Genomic DNA, 24,548 nt, shown 5'->3' on the forward strand with positions numbered 1-24,548 from the left:
ATAATTTTTGAAGTCCTTCCACAACGGAGGCAACTTCTCAATCATTGCTGCTACTTGGAATGCTTCGTTGATTACAAGACCTTCAGCAAGTAGATCATGAATAATCACTTGCAATTCCTGGACTTGAGTAATAACAGACTTGCTATCTATCATTTTGTAGTCCAGAAATTTTGCGGCAACGAATTTCTTCATCCCGGCATCTTCAGTCTTATATTTCTTTTCAAGCGCATTCCACAATTCTTTGGATGTCTCCATGCTACTGTATACATTATACAGATTATCATCCAGTCCGCTAAGAATATAATTCTTGCATAAAAAATCAGAATGCTTCCACGCTTCAATCACGAGAAAGCGTTCATTATCTGGAGTTTTATCCGGCAGATCAGGAACATCTTCCTTGATGAACTTCTGTAGACATAACGTAGTTAAGTAGAAGAACATCTTCTGCTGCCAGCGTTTGAAATCAATCCCGGAAAATTTTCCGGGTTTTTCTGCCGGTGCCAACGCCGGTGTTCGGCTTGTCGTTGCGTTGGCAGTCGCCATCGGAACAGCTTGGTTTTCGTTTTCAGTCATCATCTTTTATGTAAAAGAATGACACAAACAAACGTTTAATACACGTTTTCAAACTGGAGTAAAAATCACGTAGATTTTAATATCCAACAAAACGCCACGAAGGCTTAACTCTCCAAAACGGGAGTACACAAACCACAAAGGTTTTAGTTTGCAGAATAATAAGAATAACACAAGTACAGAAATAAATATTAAATTCCTTAAGATTGTTATTCCCGGTCAATATTGCTGTATTTGTAAATATTAATTCTGCAAAATATAAGTTAACGTAATGAAACAATAATAATAAATTCGAGCCCACTGAATTCACAGTGTTTTCTTAAGGAATTTAATCCCCTCCTAGTACCCAAGGTAATGGATTATTTCCTCCCAAGATAGAACGAATAACACATTGGTGTAGCGGTACTTCAAACCCCAGTGTTTCGGCGAACACAAAGTTCGGTAGCAAATCACACTTACAGTTGCTTTGTTTGAAGTTAAAAACAATGCAGAACGAAGGAGTATATACTCAGAAAAACGTATGGAAGTTCTGAGAGGAAGGAGTGCAATATATAGCCAATTTGTTGAGCGAATTGTATGTTGAGTTTTTGGTGTCTTTCTTCAACATTTGCTGCTCATATATATAGCAGCCAAGAAGGAGTGCAAGACCAAACGTCCACCCTTCATGGTGGAGCAAGCATTACATGTTTGTGGAGCAAGCACTTCATGTTTGTGGAGCAAGCACTTCATGGTGGGAAGACCATTATCCGGCTGCCAAATTATCAATACACGGATTGGAAAATATCCGTTTACAAATACGGATAATCTTACGTTAATATTTACTATTAACAAATAAATTTGGTCCAAAAAATTAATCAATCAATCGATCATTTGACCAAATCCAAATCCAAATCCAAATCCGAATCCGAATCCGAATCCGAATCCGAATCCGAATCCGAATCCGTATCCGTAGCCGTAGCCGAAGCCGTAGCCGTAGCCGTAGCCGTAGCCGAAGCCGAGCCGAGCGAGCGACGACGACGACGGCGCGAGGCTTGCTTTCTTCTTAACTCTTTAAGAGCTACAAGAAGAGCAATTATATATATACCCACCAAAAATGTCTTCCACTTCCAATATGGGACAATGTCTCATTGTTAAGAGGGGAAACTTAAAATTTTACTCAAAATTTCATTTTCCCTCCATTTCCCATTCACCCTCATTTTAAGAATATTACATCTTAAAAAATAAAACCTCAACAATCCCCCACATGAATGGGGAATGGCTATATCACGGAAGTATGCATGAAAAAACTGTGTGATTTACAAGCAAAGATTAATTGCATTTGGATAAGTAGGTTTTCCTTTGAACTTTCCGTAGTAAACTTATGTCGGATATACTCGGTCAATCGGTAGATTTGATATCTTTGAACCGTCGATCTTTGGTGTATACCTAGACAACCATAAGTCACACAATCAACCCTTAACCGTCTTTGGTTCTCATTGTTGTGTTCGTTTCAGCCATGAACACCGCCTGGTTTCATAAGTGCGTAGAGAACTGGCCTTACAAAGTTCTCCTTGAAGCGGCTCACACTTCACACTTAAATAGGTGATTCCTAAACGTGTCATCCTGTAGATACACTATTTGATATACCCCGTATCAAATTTAGAAATCATTAAAAAGCCTTAATGCTTTATCCTTGGTACTGAACATTGTCTCATCACGAGAATGGACTAAAATTTTATTTGACAATGTTGAACCGTCATTAATGACTTTGTTTGATCTCTTTGAACCTAGATCTTGGGATCTCCAGTCTTCTAGGTAAAGTTACCGCCACAATGACTTGTTCTCGGCCATAGCCCCATTCCCCTTGATGATTTCTCAACTACCTCTCTAGTTAGGCCTTTTGTAAGTGGATCCGACACATTATCACTTGACTTTACATAGTCAATTGTGATAATTCCTCTAGAGAGTAATTGCCTAACGGTTTTATGTCTTCGTCGTATATGACGAGATTTACCGTTATACATGACGCTCCCAGCCCTTCCAATTGCCGCTTGACTATCACAATGTATGCATATTGGTGCCAACGGTTTGGGCCAAAATGGAATGTCTTCCAAGAAATTCCGGAGCCATTCAGCTTCTTCACCGGCTTTATCTAAGGCTATGAATTCAGCCTCCATTGTAGAGCGGGCAATACATGTTTGTTTGGACGACTTCCAAGATACCGCTCCTCCACCAATAGTGAATACATATCCACTCGTGGACTTAGAATCAGTTGAACCGGTGATCCAATTTGCATCACAGTATCCCTCAATCACCGCAGGGAAATTACTGTAGTGCAATTCAAAGTTCTGGGTATGTTCTAAATATCCCAAAACTCGTTTCATTGCCATCCAATGAGATTGGCCTGGATTGCTCGTATATCGACTCAGTTTACTTATAGCACAAGCTATGTCTGGTCGTGTACAATTCATGATATACATTAAGCATCCCAATACACGAGCATAATCCAATTGTGATATGCTTTGGCCTTTGTTCTTTGCTAATGCAAGATTCACGTCAATTGGAGTCTTTGCAACTTTAAAGCCCAAGTGCTTGAATTTTTCAAGTACTGTCTTAATATAATGAGATTGTGACAATGCCAGACCTTGAGGAGTCTTATTGATCTTAATTCCCAGAATTAAATCAGCAACTCCCAAGTCTTTCATATCAAACTTGCTATTGAGCATACGCTTAGTAGCATTTATGTTGGCAATGTCATTACTCATTATCAACATATCATCCACATATAGGCAAACAATGACTATGTGATTTGGAACATTTTTAATGTACACGCATTTATCACATTCATTTATCTTAAAACCATTTGACAACATTGTTTGGTCAAATTTCGCATGCCATTGTTTGGGTGCTTGTTTTAGTCCGTAAAGAGACTTAACAAGTCTACATACCTTCTTTTCTTTACCTGGAACCACAAACCCTTCAGGTTGTTCCATGTAAATTTCTTCCTCCAACTCTCCATTTAAGAAGGCCGTCTTAACATCCATTTGATGAATTTCAAGACCATACACTGCAGCTAATGCTACTAACATCCGTATGGACGTAATTCTTGTAACTGGAGAGTATGTATCAAAGTAGTCTAGACCTTCTCGTTGTCTATACCCTTTGACTACGAGCCTTGCCTTGAATTTATCAATAGTGCCATCATCTTTGATTTTTCTCTTAAAAATCCATTTAGAACCCAAAGGTTTATTTCCAGGAGGAAGATCAACCAATTCCCATGTATGGTTGTTCAATATGGATTCTATTTCACTATTGACTGCCTCTTTCCAAAACAATGATTCCGAAGAAGTCATAGCTTCTTTAAATGTTTGAGGCTCATTCTCCAATAAGAAAGTCACAAAATCTGGTCCAAATGAAGTAGACGTTCTTTGACGTTTACTACGTCTTGGATTCTCCTGATTACATGTACTTTCTTTTGTTTCTTCCCGAGGTCGTTTAGATCCTTCACCAAACGACTCACATTCCTTTTTATACGGATATATATTTTCAAAAAACTCAGCATTATCTGATTCTATAACCGTATTATTATGAATGTCGGGATTTTCTGATTTATGAACCAGAAATCGATATGCTTTACTATTTGTCGCATATCCTATGAAAACACAATCAACGGTTTTCGGTCCTATCTTTACCCTTTTGGGTTTAGGAACTTGCACTTTTGCCAAACACCCCCACACTTTAAAATAATTCAAGTTGGGCTTCCTTCCTTTCCATTGTTCATAAGGAATGGATTGTGTTTTGCTATGGGGCACTCGATTTAATATTCGATTAGCCGTAAGAATGGCTTCCCCCACAAGTTCTGTGGCAAACCAGAACTTATCAACAACGCATTCATCATCTCCTTTAATGTGCGATTCTTTCTTTCCGCAATCCCATTAGATTGGGGCGTGTAAGGGGCTGTTGTTTGATGAATAATTCCATATTCTAAACATATTTCTTCAAAAGGAGATTCATATTCACCACCCCTATCACTTCTTATCATTTTTACTTTCTTGTTAAGTTGCGTTTCAACTTCATTTTTGTATTGCCTGAATGCGTCTATTGCTTCATCTTTACTATTCAGTAAGTAAACATAGCAATATCGAGTACCATCGTCAATAAAAGTTATGAAATACTTCTTTCCACCGCGAGATGGTATTGACTTCATGTCACAAATATCTGTGTGAATTAAGTCTAAAGGATTTGAATTCCTTTCAACTGACTTATAAGGATGTTTAACATACTTACATTCCACACATATTTGACATTTTGATTTTTCGCATTCAAACTTGGGCAGTACTTCCAAGTTAATCATTTTCCGCAAGGTTTTATAATTGACATGACCCAAACGTACATGCCATAAATCATTTGACTCAAGTAAGTAAGAAGAAGCTGAAATATTATTATTATTTTCAACAACCATTACATTTAGGTTGAAAAGGCCCTCGGTGAGGTAACCTTTTCCCACAAATATTTCATTCTTACTAATTACAACCTTGTTGGATACAAAAACGCACTTAAAACCGTGCTTAACAAGAAGTCCAGTAGAGACTAAATTCTTTCTCATTTCGGGAACATGAAGGACATTGTTCAAAGTCATGACCTTGCCAGAAGTCATTTTTAGAAATACCTTCCCATATCCTTCAACTTTTGCTGTTGAAGCATTTCCCATATAAACTGTCTCTCCGGGTTCAGCAAGAGCATAGGTAGCAAAAGCCTCTCTAACTGCACAAACATGGCGAGTGGCTCCTGAATCAAACCACCACAGTTTAGGATTTCCCACCAAGTTACATTCAGAGAGCATGGCACACAAGTTATCAACATCATCATGGTTTACTACCATGTTTGCTTGACCCCTTTTCTTGTCTTTCTTCGGAGCACGACACTCCGTAGATTTGTGTCCGGTTTTCCCACAGTTGTAGCAGTTTCCACTAAACCGCTTCTTGCTTGGGTTGTATTTCGGACCAGAAGCCTTCTTCCTCTTTTTGTTAGCTTCAACAATATTTGCTCCCATTATTGTTGAATTTCCACGGCCTCTCCTTTCAGCAGCTTTATTGTCCTCTTCGATTCTCAACCGAACAATGAGATCTTCAAGGGACATTTCCTTTCGTTTGTGTTTCAAATAATTTTTGAAGTCCTTCCACAACGGAGGCAACTTCTCAATCATTGCTGCTACTTGGAATGCTTCGTTGATTACAAGACCTTCAGCAAGTAGATCATGAATAATCACTTGCAATTCCTGGACTTGAGTAATAACAGACTTGCTATCTATCATTTTGTAGTCCAGAAATTTTGCGGCAACGAATTTCTTCATCCCGGCATCTTCAGTCTTATATTTCTTTTCAAGCGCATTCCACAATTCTTTGGATGTCTCCATGCTACTGTATACATTATACAGATTATCATCCAGTCCGCTAAGAATATAATTCTTGCATAAAAAATCAGAATGCTTCCACGCTTCAATCACGAGAAAGCGTTCATTATCTGGAGTTTTATCCGGCAGATCAGGAACATCTTCCTTGATGAACTTCTGTAGACATAACGTAGTTAAGTAGAAGAACATCTTCTGCTGCCAGCGTTTGAAATCAATCCCGGAAAATTTTCCGGGTTTTTCTGCCGGTGCCAACGCCGGTGTTCGGCTTGTCGTTGCGTTGGCAGTCGCCATCGGAACAGCTTGGTTTTCGTTTTCAGTCATCATCTTTTATGTAAAAGAATGACACAAACAAACGTTTAATACACGTTTTCAAACTGGAGTAAAAATCACGTAGATTTTAATATCCAACAAAACGCCACGAAGGCTTAACTCTCCAAAACGGGAGTACACAAACCACAAAGGTTTTAGTTTGCAGAATAATAAGAATAACACAAGTACAGAAATAAATATTAAATTCCTTAAGATTGTTATTCCCGGTCAATATTGCTGTATTTGTAAATATTAATTCTGCAAAATATAAGTTAACGTAATGAAACAATAATAATAAATTCGAGCCCACTGAATTCACAGTGTTTCCTTAAGGAATTTAATCCCCTCCTAGTACCCAAGGTAATGGATTATTTTCTCCCAGGATAGAACGAATAACACACTGGTGTAGCGGTACTTCAAACCCCAGTGTTTCGGCGAACACAAAGTTCGGTAGCAAATCACACTTACATTTGCTTTGTTTGAAGTTAAAAAACAATGTAGAACGAAGGAGTATATACTCAGAAAAACGTATGGAAGTTCTGAGAGGAAGGAGTGCAATGTATAGCCAATTTGTTGAGCGAATTGTATGTTGAGTTTTTCTTCAACATTTGCTGCTCATATATATAGCAGCCAAGAAGGAGTGCAAGACCAAACGTCCACCCTTCATGGTGGAGCAAGCATTACATGTTTGTGGAGCAAGCACTTCATGTTTGTGGAGCAAGCACTTCATGGTGGGAAGACCATTATCCGGCTGCCAAATTATCAATACACGGATTGGAAAATATCCGTTTATAAATACGGATAATCTTACGTTAATATTTACTATTAACAAATAAATTTGGTCCAAAAAATTAATCAATCAATCGATCATTTGACCAAATCCAAATCCAAATCCGAATCCGAATCCGAAGCCGAAGCTGAAGCCGAAGCCGAAGCCGAAGCCGTAGCCGAAGCCGAAGCCGAAGCCGAGCCGAGCCGAGCGAGCGACGACGACGACGGCGCGAGGCTTGCTTTCTTCTTAACTCTTTAAGAGCTACAAGAAGAGCAATTATATATATACCCACCAAAAATGTCTTCCACTTCCAATATGGGACAATGTCTCATTGTTAAGAGGGGGAAACTTAAAATTTTACTCAAAATTTCATTTTCCCTCCATTTCCCATTCACCCTCATTTTAAGAATATTACATCTTAAAAAATAAAACCTCAACAATCCCCCACATGAATGGGGAATGGCTATATCACGGAAGTATGCATGAAAAAACTGTGTGATTTACAAGCAAGGATTAATTGCATCTGGATAAGTAGGTTTCCCTTTGAACTTTCCGTAGTAAACTTATGTCGGATATACTCGGTCAATCGGTAGATTTGATATCTTTGAACCGTCGATCTTTGGTGTATACCTAGACAATCATAAGTCACACAATCAACCCTTAACCGTCTTTGGTTCTCATTGTTGTGTTCGTTTCAGCCATGAACACCGCCTGGTTTCATAAGTGCGTAGAGAACTGGCCTTACAAAGTTCTCCTTGAAGCGGCTCACACTTCACACTTAAATAGGTAATTCCTAAACGTGTCATCCTGTAGATACACTATTTGATATACCCCGTATCAAATTTAGAAATCATTAAAAAGCCTTAATACTTTATCCTTGGTACTGAACATTGTCTCATCACGAGAATGGACTAAAATTTTATTTGACAATGTTGAACCGTCATTAATGACTTTGTTTGATCTCTTTGAACCTAGATCTTGGGATCTCCAGTCTTCTAGGTAGAGTTACCGTCACAATGACTTGTTCTCGGCCATAGCCCCATTCCCCTTGATGATTTCTCAACTACCTCTCTAGTTAGGCCTTTTGTAAGTGGATCCGACACATTATCACTTGACTTTACATAGTCAATTGTGATAATTCCTCTAGAGAGTAATTGCCTAACGGTTTTATGTCTTCGTCGTATATGACGAGATTTACCGTTATACATGACGCTCCCAGCCCTTCCAATTGCCGCTTGACTATCACAATGTATGCATATTGGTGCCAACGGTTTGGGCCAAAATGGAATGTCTTCCAAGAAATTCCGGAGCCATTCAGCTTCTTCACCGGCTTTATCTAAGGCTATGAATTCAGCCTCCATTGTAGAGCGGGCAATACATGTTTGTTTGGACGACTTCCAAGATACCGCTCCTCCACCAATAGTGAATACATATCCACTCGTGGACTTAGAATCAGTTGAACCGGTGATCCAATTTGCATCACAGTATCCCTCAATCACCGCAGGGAAATTACTGTAGTGCAATTCAAAGTTCTGGGTATGTTCTAAATATCCCAAAACTCGTTTCATTGCCATCCAATGAGATTGGCCTGGATTGCTCGTATATCGACTCAGTTTACTTATAGCACAAGCTATGTCTGGTCGTGTACAATTCATGATATACATTAAGCATCCCAATACACGAGCATAATCCAATTGTGATATGCTTTGGCCTTTGTTCTTTGCTAATGCAAGATTCACGTCAATTGGAGTCTTTGCAACTTTAAAGCCCAAGTGCTTGAATTTTTCAAGTACTGTCTTAATATAATGAGATTGTGACAATGCCAGACCTTGAGGAGTCTTATTGATCTTAATTCCCAGAATTAAATCAGCAACTCCCAAGTCTTTCATATCAAACTTGCTATTGAGCATACGCTTAGTAGCATTTATGTTGGCAATGTCATTACTCATTATCAACATATCATCCACATATAGGCAAACAATGACTATGTGATTTGGAACATTTTTAATGTACACGCATTTATCACATTCATTTATCTTAAAACCATTTGACAACATTGTTTGGTCAAATTTCGCATGCCATTGTTTGGGTGCTTGTTTTAGTCCGTAAAGAGACTTAACAAGTCTACATACCTTCTTTTCTTTACCTGGAACCACAAACCCTTCAGGTTGTTCCATGTAAATTTCTTCCTCCAACTCTCCATTTAAGAAGGCCGTCTTAACATCCATTTGATGAATTTCAAGACCATACACTGCAGCTAATGCTACTAACATCCGTATGGACGTAATTCTTGTAACTGGAGAGTATGTATCAAAGTAGTCTAGACCTTCTCGTTGTCTATACCCTTTGACTACGAGCCTTGCCTTGAATTTATCAATAGTGCCATCATCTTTGATTTTTCTCTTAAAAATCCATTTAGAACCCAAAGGTTTATTTCCAGGAGGAAGATCAACCAATTCCCATGTATGGTTGTTCAATATGGATTCTATTTCACTATTGACTGCCTCTTTCCAAAACAATGATTCCGAAGAAGTCATAGCTTCTTTAAATGTTTGAGGCTCATTCTCCAATAAGAAAGTCACAAAATCTGGTCCAAATGAAGTAGACGTTCTTTGACGTTTACTACGTCTTGGATTCTCCTGATTACATGTACTTTCTTTTGTTTCTTCCCGGGGTCGTTTAGATCCTTCACCAAACGACTCACATTCCTTTTTATACGGATATATATTTTCAAAAAACTCAGCATTATCTGATTCTATAACCGTATTATTATGAATGTCGGGATTTTCTGATTTATGAACCAGAAATCGATATGCTTTACTATTTGTCGCATATCCTATGAAAACACAATCAACGGTTTTCGGTCCTATCTTTACCCTTTTGGGTTTAGGAACTTGCACTTTTGCCAAACACCCCCACACTTTAAAATAATTCAAGTTGGGCTTCCTTCCTTTCCATTGTTCATAAGGAATGGATTGTGTTTTGCTATGGGGCACTCGATTTAATATTCGATTAGCCGTAAGAATGGCTTCCCCCACAAGTTCTGTGGCAAACCAGAACTTATCAACAACGCATTCATCATCTCCTTTAATGTGCGATTCTTTCTTTCCGCAATCCCATTAGATTGGGGCGTGTAAGGGGCTGTTGTTTGATGAATAATTCCATATTCTAAACATATTTCTTCAAAAGGAGATTCATATTCACCACCCCTATCACTTCTTATCATTTTTACTTTCTTGTTAAGTTGCGTTTCAACTTCATTTTTGTATTGCCTGAATGCGTCTATTGCTTCATCTTTACTATTCAGTAAGTAAACATAGCAATATCGAGTACCATCGTCAATAAAAGTTATGAAATACTTCTTTCCACCGCGAGATGGTATTGACTTCATGTCACAAATATCTGTGTGAATTAAGTCTAAAGGATTTGAATTCCTTTCAACTGACTTATAAGGATGTTTAACATACTTACATTCCACACATATTTGACATTTTGATTTTTCGCATTCAAACTTGGGCAGTACTTCCAAGTTAATCATTTTCCGCAAGGTTTTATAATTGACATGACCCAAACGTACATGCCATAAATCATTTGACTCAAGTAAGTAAGAAGAAGCTGAAATATTATTATTATTTTCAACAACCATTACATTTAGGTTGAAAAGGCCCTCGGTGAGGTAACCTTTTCCCACAAATATTTCATTCTTACTAATTACAACCTTGTTGGATACAAAAACGCACTTAAAACCGTGCTTAACAAGAAGTCCAGTAGAGACTAAATTCTTTCTCATTTCGGGAACATGAAGGACATTGTTCAAAGTCATGACCTTGCCAGAAGTCATTTTTAGAAATACCTTCCCATATCCTTCAACTTTTGCTGTTGAAGCATTTCCCATATAAACTGTCTCTCCGGGTTCAGCAAGAGCATAGGTAGCAAAAGCCTCTCTAACTGCACAAACATGGCGAGTGGCTCCTGAATCAAACCACCACAGTTTAGGATTTCCCACCAAGTTACATTCAGAGAGCATGGCACACAAGTTATCAACATCATCATGGTTTACTACCATGTTTGCTTGACCCCTTTTCTTGTCTTTCTTCGGAGCACGACACTCCGTAGATTTGTGTCCGGTTTTCCCACAGTTGTAGCAGTTTCCACTGAACCGCTTCTTGCTTGGGTTGTATTTCGGACCAGAAGCCTTCTTCCTCTTTTTGTTAGCTTCAACAATATTTGCTCCCATTATTGTTGAATTTCCACGGCCTCTCCTTTCAGCAGCTTTATTGTCCTCTTCGATTCTCAACCGAACAATGAGATCTTCAAGGGACATTTCCTTTCGTTTGTGTTTCAAATAATTTTTGAAGTCCTTCCACAACGGAGGCAACTTCTCAATCATTGCTGCTACTTGGAATGCTTCGTTGATTACAAGACCTTCAGCAAGTAGATCATGAATAATCACTTGCAATTCCTGGACTTGAGTAATAACAGACTTGCTATCTATCATTTTGTAGTCCAGAAATTTTGCGGCAACGAATTTCTTCATCCCGGCATCTTCAGTCTTATATTTCTTTTCAAGCGCATTCCACAATTCTTTGGATGTCTCCATGCTACTGTATACATTATACAGATTATCATCCAGTCCGCTAAGAATATAATTCTTGCATAAAAAATCAGAATGCTTCCACGCTTCAATCACGAGAAAGCGTTCATTATCTGGAGTTTTATCCGGCAGATCAGGAACATCTTCCTTGATGAACTTCTGTAGACATAACGTAGTTAAGTAGAAGAACATCTTCTGCTGCCAGCGTTTGAAATCAATCCCGGAAAATTTTTCGGGTTTTTCTGCCGGTGCCAACGCCGGTGTTCGGCTTGTCGTTGCGTTGGCAGTCGCCATCGGAACAGCTTGGTTTTCGTTTTCAGTCATCATCTTTTATGTAAAAGAATGACACAAACAAACGTTTAATACACGTTTTCAAACTGGAGTAAAAATCACGTAGATTTTAATATCCAACAAAACGCCACGAAGGCTTAACTCTCCAAAACGGGAGTACACAAACCACAAAGGTTTTAGTTTGCAGAATAATAAGAATAACACAAGTACAGAAATAAATATTAAATTCCTTAAGATTGTTATTCCCGGTCAATATTGCTGTATTTGTAAATATTAATTCTGCAAAATATAAGTTAACGTAATGAAACAATAATAATAAATTCGAGCCCACTGAATTCACAGTGTTTCCTTAAGGAATTTAATCCCCTCCTAGTACCCAAGGTAATGGATTATTTCCTCCCAGGATAGAACGAATAACACACTGGTGTAGCGGTACTTCAAACCCCAGTGTTTCGGCGAACACAAAGTTCGGTAGCAAATCACACTTACAGTTGCTTTGTTTGAAGTTAAAAAACAATGCAGAACGAAGGAGTATATACTCAGAAAAACGTATGGAAGTTCTGAGAGGAAGGAGTGCAATGTATAGCCAATTTGTTGAGCGAATTGTATGTTGAGTTTTTCTTCAACATTTGCTGCTCATATATATAGCAGCCAAGAAGGAGTGCAAGACCAAACGTCCACCCTTCATGGTGGAGCAAGCATTACATGTTTGTGGAGCAAGCACTTCATGTTTGTGGAGCAAGCACTTCATGGTGGGAAGACCATTATCCGGCTTCCAAATTATCAATACACGGATTGGAAAATATCCGTTTACAAATACGGATAATCTTACTTTAATATTTACTATTAACAAATAAATTTGGTCCAAAAAATTAATCAATCAATCGATCATTTGACCAAATCCAAATCCAAATCCAAATCCGAATCCGAATCCGAAGCCGAAGCCGAAGCCGAAGCCGAAGCCGTAGCCGTAGCCGAAGCCGAAGCCGAAGCCGAGCCGAGCGAGCGACGACGACGACGGCGGCGCGAGGCTTGCTTTCTTCTTAACTCTTTAAGAGCTACAAGAAGAGCAATTATATATATACCCACCAAAAATGTCTTCCACTTCCAATATGGGACAATGTCTCATTGTTAAGAGGGGGAAACTTAAAATTTTACTCAAAATTTCATTTTCCCTCCATTTCCCATTCACCCTCATTTTAAGAATATTACATCTTAAAAAATAAAACCTCAACAATCCCCCACATGAATGGGGAATGGCTATATCACGGAAGTATGCATGAAAAAACTGTGTGATTTACAAGCAAGGATTAATTGCATCTGGATAAGTAGGTTTCCCTTTGAACTTTCCGTAGTAAACTTATGTCGGATATACTCGGTCAATCGGTAGATTTGATATCTTTGAACCGTCGATCTTTGGTGTATACCTAGACAACCATAAGTCACACAATCAACCCTTAACCGTCTTTGGTTCTCATTGTTGTGTTCGTTTCAGCCATGAACACCGCCTGGTTTCATAAGTGCGTAGAGAACTGGCCTTACAAAGTTCTCCTTGAAGCGGCTCACACTTCACACTTAAATAGGTGATTCCTAAACGTGTCATCCTGTAGATACACTATTTGATATACCCCGTATCAAATTTAGAAATCATTAAAAAGCCTTAATACTTTATCCTTGGTACTGAACATTGTCTCATCACGAGAATGGACTAAAATTTTATTTGACAATGTTGAACCGTCATTAATGACTTTGTTTGATCTCTTTGAACCTAGATCTTGGGATCTCCAGTCTTCTAGGTAGAGTTACCGTCACAATGACTTGTTCTCGGCCATAGCCCCATTCCCCTTGATGATTTCTCAACTACCTCTCTAGTTAGGCCTTTTGTAAGTGGATCCGACACATTATCACTTGACTTTACATAGTCAATTGTGATAATTCCTCTAGAGAGTAATTGCCTAACGGTTTTATGTCTTCGTCGTATATGACGAGATTTACCGTTATACATGACGCTCCCAGCCCTTCCAATTGCCGCTTGACTATCACAATGTATGCATATTGGTGCCAACGGTTTGGGCCAAAATGGAATGTCTTCCAAGAAATTCCGAAGCCATTCAGCTTCTTCACCGGCTTTATCTAAGGCTATGAATTCAGCCTCCATTGTAGAGCGGGCAATACATGTTTGTTTGGACGACTTCCAAGATACCGCTCCTCCACCAATAGTGAATACATATCCACTCGTGGACTTAGAATCAGTTGAACCGGTGATCCAATTTGCATCACAGTATCCCTCAATCACCGCAGGGAAATTACTGTAGTGCAATTCAAAGTTCTGGGTATGTTCTAAATATCCCAAAACTCGTTTCATTGCCATCCAATGAGATTGGCCTGGATTGCTCGTATATCGACTCAGTTTACTTATAGCACAAGCTATGTCTGGTCGTGTACAATTCATGATATACATTAAGCATCCCAATACACGAGCATAATCCAATTGTGATATGCTTTGGCCTTTGTTCTTTGCTAATGCAAGATTCACGTCAATTGGAGTCTTTGCAACTTTAAAGCCCAAGTGCTTGAATTTTTCAAGTACTGTCTTAATATAATGAGATTGTGACAATGCCAGACCTTGAGGAGTCTTATTGATCTTAATTCCCAGAATTAAATCAGCAACTCCCAAGTCTTTCATATCAAACTTGCTATTGAGCATACGCTTAGTAGCATTTATGTTGGCAATGTCATTACTCATTATCAACATATCATCCACATATAGGCAAACAATGACTATGTGATTTGGAACATTTTTAATGTACACGCATTTATCACATTCATTTATCTTAAAACCATTTGACAACATTGTTTGGTCAAATTTCGCATGCCATTGTTTGGGTGCTTGTTTTAGTCCGTAAAGAGACTTAACAAGTCTACATACCTTCTTTTCTTTACCTGGAACCACAAACCCTTCAGGTTGTTCCATGTAAATTTCTTCCTCCAACTCTCCATTTAAGAAGGCCGTCTTAACATCCATTTGATGAATTTCAAGACCATACACTGCAGCTAATGCTACTAACATCCGTATGGACGTAATTCTTGTAACTGGAGAGTATGTATCAAAGTAGTCTAGACCTTCTCGTTGTCTATACCCTTTGACTACGAGCCTTGCCTTGAATTTATCAATAGTGCCATCATCTTTGATTTTTCTCTTAAAAATCCATTTAGAACCCAAAGGTTTATTTCCAGGAGGAAGATCAACCAATTCCCATGTATGGTTGTTCAATATGGATTCTATTTCACTATTGACTGCCTCTTTCCAAAACAATGATTCCGAAGAAGTCATAGCTTCTTTAAATGTTTGAGGCTCATTCTCCAATAAGAAAGTCACAAAATCTGGTCCAAATGAAGTAGACGTTCTTTGACGTTTACTACGTCTTGGATTCTCCTGATTACATGTACTTTCTTTTGTTTCTTCCCGAGGTCGTTTAGATCCTTCACCAAACGACTCACATTCCTTTTTATACGGATATATATTTTCAAAAAACTCAGCATTATCTGATTCTATAACCGTATTATTATGAATGTCGGGATTTTCTGATTTATGAACCAGAAATCGATATGCTTTACTATTTGTCGCATATCCTATGAAACCACAATCAACGGTTTTCGGTCCTATCTTTACCCTTTTGGGTTTAGGAACTTGCACTTTTGCCAAACACCCCCACACTTTAAAATAATTCAAGTTGGGCTTCCTTCCTTTCCATTGTTCATAAGGAATGGATTGTGTTTTGCTATGGGGCACTCGATTTAATATTCGATTAGCCGTAAGAATGGCTTCCCCCACAAGTTCTGTGGCAAACCAGAACTTATCAACAACGCATTCATCATCTCCTTTAATGTGCGATTCTTTCTTTCCGCAATCCCATTAGATTGGGGCGTGTAAGGGGCTGTTGTTTGATGAATAATTCCATATTCTAAACATATTTCTTCAAAAGGAGATTCATATTCACCACCCCTATCACTTCTTATCATTTTTACTTTCTTGTTAAGTTGCGTTTCAACTTCATTTTTGTATTGCCTGAATGCGTCTATTGCTTCATCTTTACTATTCAGTAAGTAAACATAGCAATATCGAGTACCATCGTCAATAAAAGTTATGAAATACTTCTTTCCACCGCGAGATGGTATTGACTTCATGTCACAAATATCTGTGTGAATTAAGTCTAAAGGATTTGAATTCCTTTCAACTGACTTATAAGGATGTTTAACATACTTACATTCCACACATATTTGACATTTTGATTTTTCGCATTCAAACTTGGGCAGTACTTCCAAGTTAATCATTTTCCGCAAGGTTTTATAATTGACATGACCCAAACGTACATGCCATAAATCATTTGACTCAAGTAAGTAAGAAGAAGCTGAAATATTATTATTATTTTTAACAACCATTACATTTAGGTTGAAAAGGCCCTCGGTGAGGTAACCTTTTCCCACAAATATTTCATTCTTACTAATTACAACCTTGTTGGATACAAAAACGCACTTAAAACCGTGCTTAACAAGAAGTCCAGTAGAGACTAAATTCTTTCTCATTTCGGGAACATGAAGGACATTGTTCAAAGTCATGACCTTGCCAGAAGTCATTTTTAGAAATACCTTCCCATATCCTTCAACTTTTGCTGTTGAAGCATTTCCCATATAAACTGTCTCTCCGGGTTCAGCAAGAGCATAGGTAGCAAAAGCCTCTCTAACTGCACAAACATGGCGAGTGGCTCCTGAATCAAACCACCACAGTTTAGGATTTCCCACCAAGTTACATTCAGAGAGCATGGCACACAAGTTATCAACATCATCATGGTTTACTACCATGTTTGCTTGACCCCTTTTCTTGTCTTTCTTCGGAGCACGACACTCCGTAGATTTGTGTCCGGTTTTCCCACAGTTGTAGCAGTTTCCACTGAACCGCTTCTTGCTTGGGTTGTATTTCGGACCAGAAGCCTTCTTCCTCTTTTTGTTAGCTTCAACAATATTTGCTCCCATTATTGTTGAATTTCCACGGCCTCTCCTTTCAGCAGCTTTATTGTCCTCTTCGATTCTCAACCGAACAATGAGATCTTCAAGGGACATTTCCTTTCGTTTGTGTTTCAAATAATTTTTGAAGTCCTTCCACAACGGAGGCAACTTCTCAATCATTGCTGCTACTTGGAATGCTTCGTTGATTACAAGACCTTCAGCAAGTAGATCATGAATAATCACTTGCAATTCCTGGACTTGAGTAATAACAGACTTGCTATCTATCATTTTGTAGTCCAGAAATTTTGCGGCAACGAATTTCTTCATCCCGGCATCTTCAGTCTTATATTTCTTTTCAAGCGCATTCCACAATTCTTTGGATGTCTCCATGCTACTGTATACATTATACAGATTATCATCCAGTCCGCTAAGAATATAATTCTTGCATAAAAAATCAGAATGCTTCCACGCTTCAATCACGAGAAAACGTTCATTATCTGGAGTTTTATCCGGCAGATCAGGAACATCTTCCTTGATGAACTTCTGTAGACATAACGTAGTTAAGTAGAAGAACATCTTCTGCTGCCAGCGTTTGAAATCAATCCCGGAAAATTTTCCGGGTTTTTCTGCCGGTGCCAACGCCGGTGTTCGGCTTGTCGTTGCGTTGGCAGTCGCCATCGGAACAGCTTGGTTTTCGTTTTCAGTCATCATCTTTTATGTAAAAGAATGACACAAACAAACGTTTAATACACGTTTTCAAACTGGAGTAAAAATCACGTAGATTTTAATATCCAACAAAACGCCACGAAGGCTTAACTCTCCAAAACGGGAGTACACAAACCACAAAGGTTTTAGTTTGCAGAATAATAAGAATAACACAAGTACAGAAATAAATATTAAATTCCTTAAGATTGTTATTCCCGGTCAATATTGCTGTATTTATAAATATTAATTCTGCAAAATATAAGTTAACGTAATGAAACAATAATAATAAATTCGAGCCCACTGAATTCACAGTGTTTCCTTAAGGAATTTAATCCCCTCCTAGTACCCAAGGTAATGGATTATTTCCTCCCAGGATAGAACGAATAACACACTGGTGTAGCGGTACTTCAAACCCCAGTGTTTCGGCGAACACAAAGTTCGGTAGCAAATCACACTTACAGTTGCTTTGTTTGAAGTTAAAAAATAATGCAGAACGAAGGAGTATATACTCAGAAAAACGTATGGAAGTTCTGAGAGGAAGGAGTGCAATGTATAGCCAATTTGTTGAGCGAATTGTATGTTGAGTTTTTCTTCAACATTTGCTGCTCATATATATAGCAGCCAAGAAGGAGTGCAAGACCAAACGTCCACCCTTCATGGTGGAGCAAGCATTACATGTTTGTGGAGCAAGCACTTCATGTTTGTGGAGCAAGCACTTCATGGTGGGAAGACCATTATCCGGCTGCCAAATTATCAATACACGGATTGGAAAATATCCGTTTACAACCGAATCCGAATCCGAAGCCGAAGCCGAAGCCGAAGCCGAAGCCGAGCCGAGCGAGCGACGACGACGACGGCGCGAGGCTTGCTTTCTTCTTAACTCTTTAAGAGCTACAAGAAGAGCAATTATATATATACCCACCAAAAATGTCTTCCACTTCCAATATGGGACAATGTCTCATTGTTAAGAGGGGGAAACTTAAAATTTTACTCAAAATTTCATTTTTCCTCCATTTCCCATTCACCCTCATTTTAAGAATATTACATCTTAAAAAATAAAACCTCAACAATCCCCCACATGAATGGGGAATGGCTATATCACGGAAGTATGCATGAAAAAACTGTGTGATTTACAAGCAAGGATTAATTGCATCTGGATAAGTAGGTTTCCCTTTGAACTTTCCGTAGTAAACTTATGTCGGATATACTCGGTCAATCGGTAGATTTGATATCTTTGAACCGTCGATCTTTGGTGTATACCTAGACAACCATAAGTCACACAATCAACCCTTAACCGTCTTTGGTTCTCATTGTTGTGTTCGTTTCAGCCATGAACACCGCCTGGTTTCATAAGTGCGTAGAGAACTGGCCTTACAAAGTTCTCCTTGAAGCGGCTCACACTTCACACTTAAATAGGTGATTCCTAAACGTGTCATCCTGTAGATACACTATTTGATATACCCCGTATCAAATTTAGAAATCATTAAAAAGCTTTAATGCTTTATCCTTGGTACTGAACATTGTCTCATCACGAGAATGGACTAAAATTTTATTTGACAATGTTGAACCGTCATTAATGACTTTGTTTGATCTCTTTGAACCTAGATCTTGGGATCTCCAGTCTTCTAGGTAGAGTTACCGCCACAATGACTTGTTCTCGGCCATAGCCCCATTCCCCTTGATGATTTCTCAACTACCTCTCTAGTTAGGCCTTTTGTAAGTGGATCCGACACATTATCACTTGACTTTACATAGTCAATTGTGATAATTCCTCTAGAGAGTAATTGCCTAACGGTTTTATGTCTTCGTCGTATATGACGAGATTTGCCGTTATACATGACGCTCCCAGCCCTTCCAATTGCCGCTTGACCAAATCCGAATCCAAATCCGAAGCCGAAGCCGAAGCCGAAGCCGAAGCCGAGCCGAGCGAGCGACGACGACGACGGCGCGAGGCTTGCTTTCTTCTTAACTCTTTAAGAGCTACAAGAAGAGCAATTATATATATACTCACCAAAAATGTCTTCCACTTCCAATATGGGACAATGTCTCATTGTTTAGAGGGGGAAACTTAAAATTTTACTCAAAATTTCATTTTCCCTCCATTTCCCATTCACCCTCATTTTAAGAATATTACATCTTAAAAAATAAAACCTCAACAAGGAAACTGACAAGATTATCAGAGATCGCGAGGTGCTAAAAACTCTTGAAGCACAAACAATGAAGGTAGCATATACTGCAGAAGATATGGTGGAGTCAAAATTGAGAGAACTTGCTCTGTCGGAAACCAGACTCTCAAGGAAGACCTCAAGGAAAAACTATTTGCGAATTCTTACAGCAAGTCAAAAAAGCAAAAGGGCGTTAGAGAATTGAAAGTTATCTCCCTAGTAGGAATGGGGGGATTGAAAATGCTTGCAGCAAGTGATTAAAAATGTTGATTCCAATAGCAAGGTGTGGATGAAGATGAAGATCATGTATAGAAACATCAAAGATCCAAAACCACAAACTTTTGATCTATTTGATTCATCACAGCATGTTTTAGAGTCAAAGAGTAAAATGGTGGGTTACGACAATGAACTTGAGATGATGCAAGATCAACTTGTTAGAGAATTGAAAGTTATCTCCCTAGTAGGAATGGGGGGAATCGGCAAGACAACATTCGCAACAAGGATTTCCAGTGAACCACGGATAATGTCTCATTTCGATGTTCGTGCAGAGATCATTGTTTCACAAGAATATCATTTGAGAGATTTATTCCTTGGCCTCCTTCGTCACACTTTCTCAAGGAGCGAAGTACTTGATGAGAAGAACGATGGAGAACTTGCAGATTTACTTCAAAAAAGCTTGAAAGGTAGGAGGTACTTGGTGATTGTCGATGACATATGGACCATAGAGGCTTGGGATGATATAAGAATGTGTTTTCCATTCAACAATAATGGAAGTCGCATACTATTGACTACTCGGAACGCAGAGGTTGCCAAGTATGCTAGTTTAGGTACGCCTCCTATTAAAATGCGTCTTTTGACTTTTGATGAATGTTGGAACTTGTTGTATCAGAAGGTGTTCGAGAATGAATGCTTAACCCCTGAATTTGAAGAAAATAGGGAAAGAAATAGCCCGAAAGTGCCAAGGATTACCACTAGCAACTGTTGTCATGGCTGGAGTTCTCCTAAAAATAGGTAAATCACTTGATGAATGGACAAAAGTGGTTGAAGATGTGAACTTGTTGATGAGCACAGATCTTTATCAGTATTGCTCAAGAGTGCTAGCGTTGAGTTACTACCACTTGCCTCATCACCTCAGAGCTTGCCTTTTGTATTTGGTTGTCTTCAAGAAGAGTAGTGAGATTCATCATTCAAGTAAGTAAACTAGTCAGATTATGGGCTTCAGAGGGGTTTGTTAAGGTAAAGAGGGACGAAAGCTTCGAAATGGTGGCAGAGAAATATTTGAAAGATCTGGTTGACATAAGCTTGATTATTGTCAATATGTTGGGTTTCTTTGGCAAAATCAAAAGCTGTGGACTTCATGATATGGTACATGGATTTTGCTTGGAGGAAGCTCAAAATATAAACTTCTTGAATGTTATCACAGAGAACGATGTTCAACATCAAGGTTCGCAGTCCAGCATCCTTTTCCCTTCCCATCAACGTCTAGTAAGTATCCAATCTAGTGGGATGAATTATCAATTACCCCTTGGTGATGATACAGATACAGAAGTGCGTTCTATTCTATATTGCGGTAATAGTTTCTGTACCATAAAGCTAGACTTTTCGCGTTTCAAGTTGCTAAGAGTACTAGATATAAGTTCAGTGACACTCGACTCTAGGCCAAATATTATAGAAGGTTTATTTTACTTGAGATACCTAGCTTTCACCATATATCAACCTTCAAATACTCCGGTTTACTCAAGAATCTGCAGAGTTTAACAATTAAGTGTGTTCTGCCTTCAGTGTTCCTTGGTTATGGTCCTCTATGTTTACCAAAGGAAATTTGGGGGATGTCACAATTAAGGCATATCAAGTCAACCGTGAACCACTTGGTCGATCCACCACTTGAAAACAAATCTCTGACTTTTGGAATTACCCACACACTCTTTCAGGATTGAATCCTGCTTGCTGCACACCATCAGTCAAACAAGCAATTTCAAATGTAAAGAAGTTGCAAATATGCGGTACCAAAAAGGACTACTTATTTGGTCGGTTGGGCAGTTTTCCGCACCATAACCTCAGCCATCTACATCAACTCGAGAGTCTAAGCACTGTAGATGAGGAGACAGAAATTGGTGTAGGCGAGAATATGTTTGTTGTAGTTGAGGAGACAGAATTTGGGGTAGGCGAAATCGTTTCAACTTTGAGGCTTCCTTATGCAAATGCTTTTCCAAAAAAACTGAAGAAGCTAACATTGCAAAACACATTTGTTCCATGGGAGGACATAAGAACTGTTAGCAAGTTGCCTAAACTTGAAGTCCTCAAACTAAAGATATATAGTTGTCGAGGCACAGTGTGGGAAACAATTGAGGATGGGTTTCCTCAATTAAAATTCTTGCTACTAAACGGGACAGATCTAGCATTGTGGAAAACCAACAGCGATTATTTTCCATGTCTTGAATGCCTAGTCTTGGGAAATTGTGACTCATTACACTCCATCCCTCAAGATTTTGCAGATGTAACCACACTACAACTAATTGAGCTGAATATGTGTAAACTTTCTATTGTGGATTCAACAAGAAGTTGGAGGCAACGTCTTAGACGTTCGTGTCAGAAATCCAATATACCCGGTGAGTTTCAATATTTCCCAGATGTTACAAATAACCTTCTTGAAAGAAAAGATATAACATGCAATACGTGCTATAATATATTAATTGTCATTTAGCTTATATGAAAAAGCAGTTAAGACCATAATAGTTTGATTTAGCCACTTTGTTTCAGTAGAAAATGGCTTTTTGCAAACCTCCTTCGCAATAGTGCTTTTATTATCATTGTTGTTATTGTTGTCACAGGAGGAGAAAGAGGAAGACAAGGAGGAAGAATAATGTGGAATTTCCTTGGACTGAGACTTTTGGAGTTCCTTGGGAGCAAGAAATTAGGAGGAGGAAGAGGACATTTTGACGGTATTTTCACTTCCAGTCCGTATTTAGATCTTCAAGATTAATTCAGTCCGGATCCATCCTAAACCAAAGGGCAAGGAAATGCCCTTTTGTAAATTAATCAGCAAATGGCAACAAAATGATTGGTAACTTTTTGGTTCTAAGAATAAATTGTCATTCTTGTTTCTCTCTTTCGGGCGAGGAAATAACAGAGAATGCGGAATTACTCTTAGTCCAACAAGTAATGAACGAAATCGATACATCACTCACCAAAATTCATAAATCATATAGCAGAGTGTGAGTAATGAGTATTACAATAAGCTAAGACAAAGAGAATTGGAAGTTTATATATGCACCTGTAGTATTCTGGTTCTGAGATAGCATCACCTCTAGAATTCTGAGGCCACATATTTGGTTGAGCAAATGGATGCCACTCAATTCAAGTTTGATCTGCTGCTGGCAAGTAAATCCAGTTTGGTTCATCCTCTGCTCATAATTCTGTGGATTTTCTCTGGGAAATTGGACCAGTGGCTGTCGGATATTCATCTTAAACAGACCTTAGTTTTTTCACAGATTAAAGAATCATGCGCTTCGAGGTATTAAACTACACAGACAACCACAAAACATATCTCCGAGGGGAGCCTTGGAGCAACAGTCCCTCCGTGTGACCTATACCTCACGGGTTCGAGCCATGGAATCAGCCACTGATGCTTCATCAGGGTAGGCTGCTTACATAACACCCCAATCCCATTGAGGTGCGGCCCTTCCCCCGGACCCTGCGTGAACGCGCGATACTTTATGCACAGGAATATCCTTTTTTTCCAAGAGTAATTGTAGGGTTTTAAGAATCAATGAACATAGATAGTATTAGTCTTATATTAGTTCAAAACAAGTAAACAGAAGAATCCAATAGATTAATCACAAAATTCTAAGAATCATAATTGGGTTCATGAAACAAGATCATATACATTAAAATAAACAAGCTTATAATAGATCAATTGATTATAAGCACATCTCTCCCGTAGCAATTAATGCTAGTGCAGTACCATAAATTGGAGTTGGAAGAGACATTACCAAGCTAGATAAAAACGATTCATAACTATAAGTAACCATCCATGATAAATGTGTATTAATATTTTTGAAAAATAAGACAGATAACCTACTATAATTAGTAAAAGTACACTATTACTGTAAAAATTCCTAACACTATTCAGTGTATTCAAGTCAAATCTTATAGTTTATTACTAATTAACATGTTATCTGATTCTAGGAAAGCTACATCTCCAGAATTTCGCAGCTGCATATTGGAACTTCCCATACTTCATTTGAGGCTGAGGGGTCAAATTCTGCTAATTTGTTCACCATTGCTAGAACGATTGATCAGTGGTCAACTCTAACAAAATTTAAATAACTAAGAAATTTTTTGAGTGATATTTTCTTTTATATCACCATCTTTATGCACAAGAAATCATTCTAATCATTATAAATTATCAACTGATGGTGAAAAAGAAAACAAAAAGGGAAGAAAACAAGCTAAAAAATTTCTTACATGGAGTCGGTGGCATTGGTGACTGATCTGTGACTTTCTTGATGACCTCTTGATATTTTATACGTCAATACCACACAAAAGGGGTGATTTGTGTGGTGTCCAATTTTTCACGTGCACAGATTTATAGAAGGACCTGGTTCTTCTATGTGTTCCAACTACTACTGTTGCGGAATAATAAGTACAGAAAATAAAGAACACGGAGATTTTTACGTGAAAAACACCTGGCTCAAAAGGTGAAAAAATCACGACCTACTTCCCAGTAAGAGTTTCCCACAA

General features: G+C 38.5%; 1 long non-coding RNA gene across 1 annotated transcript; it reads left to right on the forward strand.

The window, feature by feature from the left end:
* The first annotated feature begins 19,827 nt into the window (after positions 1 to 19,827).
* LOC107796923 (uncharacterized) lies at positions 19,828 to 22,934 on the forward strand. Its single transcript, XR_012698128.1, has 2 exons — positions 19,828 to 22,414; positions 22,637 to 22,934. It is a non-coding gene; the product is annotated as an uncharacterized LOC107796923 (long non-coding RNA).
* Positions 22,935 to 24,548: the final 1,614 nt, after the last annotated feature.

This window comes from Nicotiana tabacum, chromosome 13 (assembly GCF_000715075.1).
Source record: "Nicotiana tabacum cultivar K326 chromosome 13, ASM71507v2, whole genome shotgun sequence".
In the NCBI taxonomy this organism is placed as follows: Eukaryota; Viridiplantae; Streptophyta; class Magnoliopsida; order Solanales; family Solanaceae; genus Nicotiana; species Nicotiana tabacum.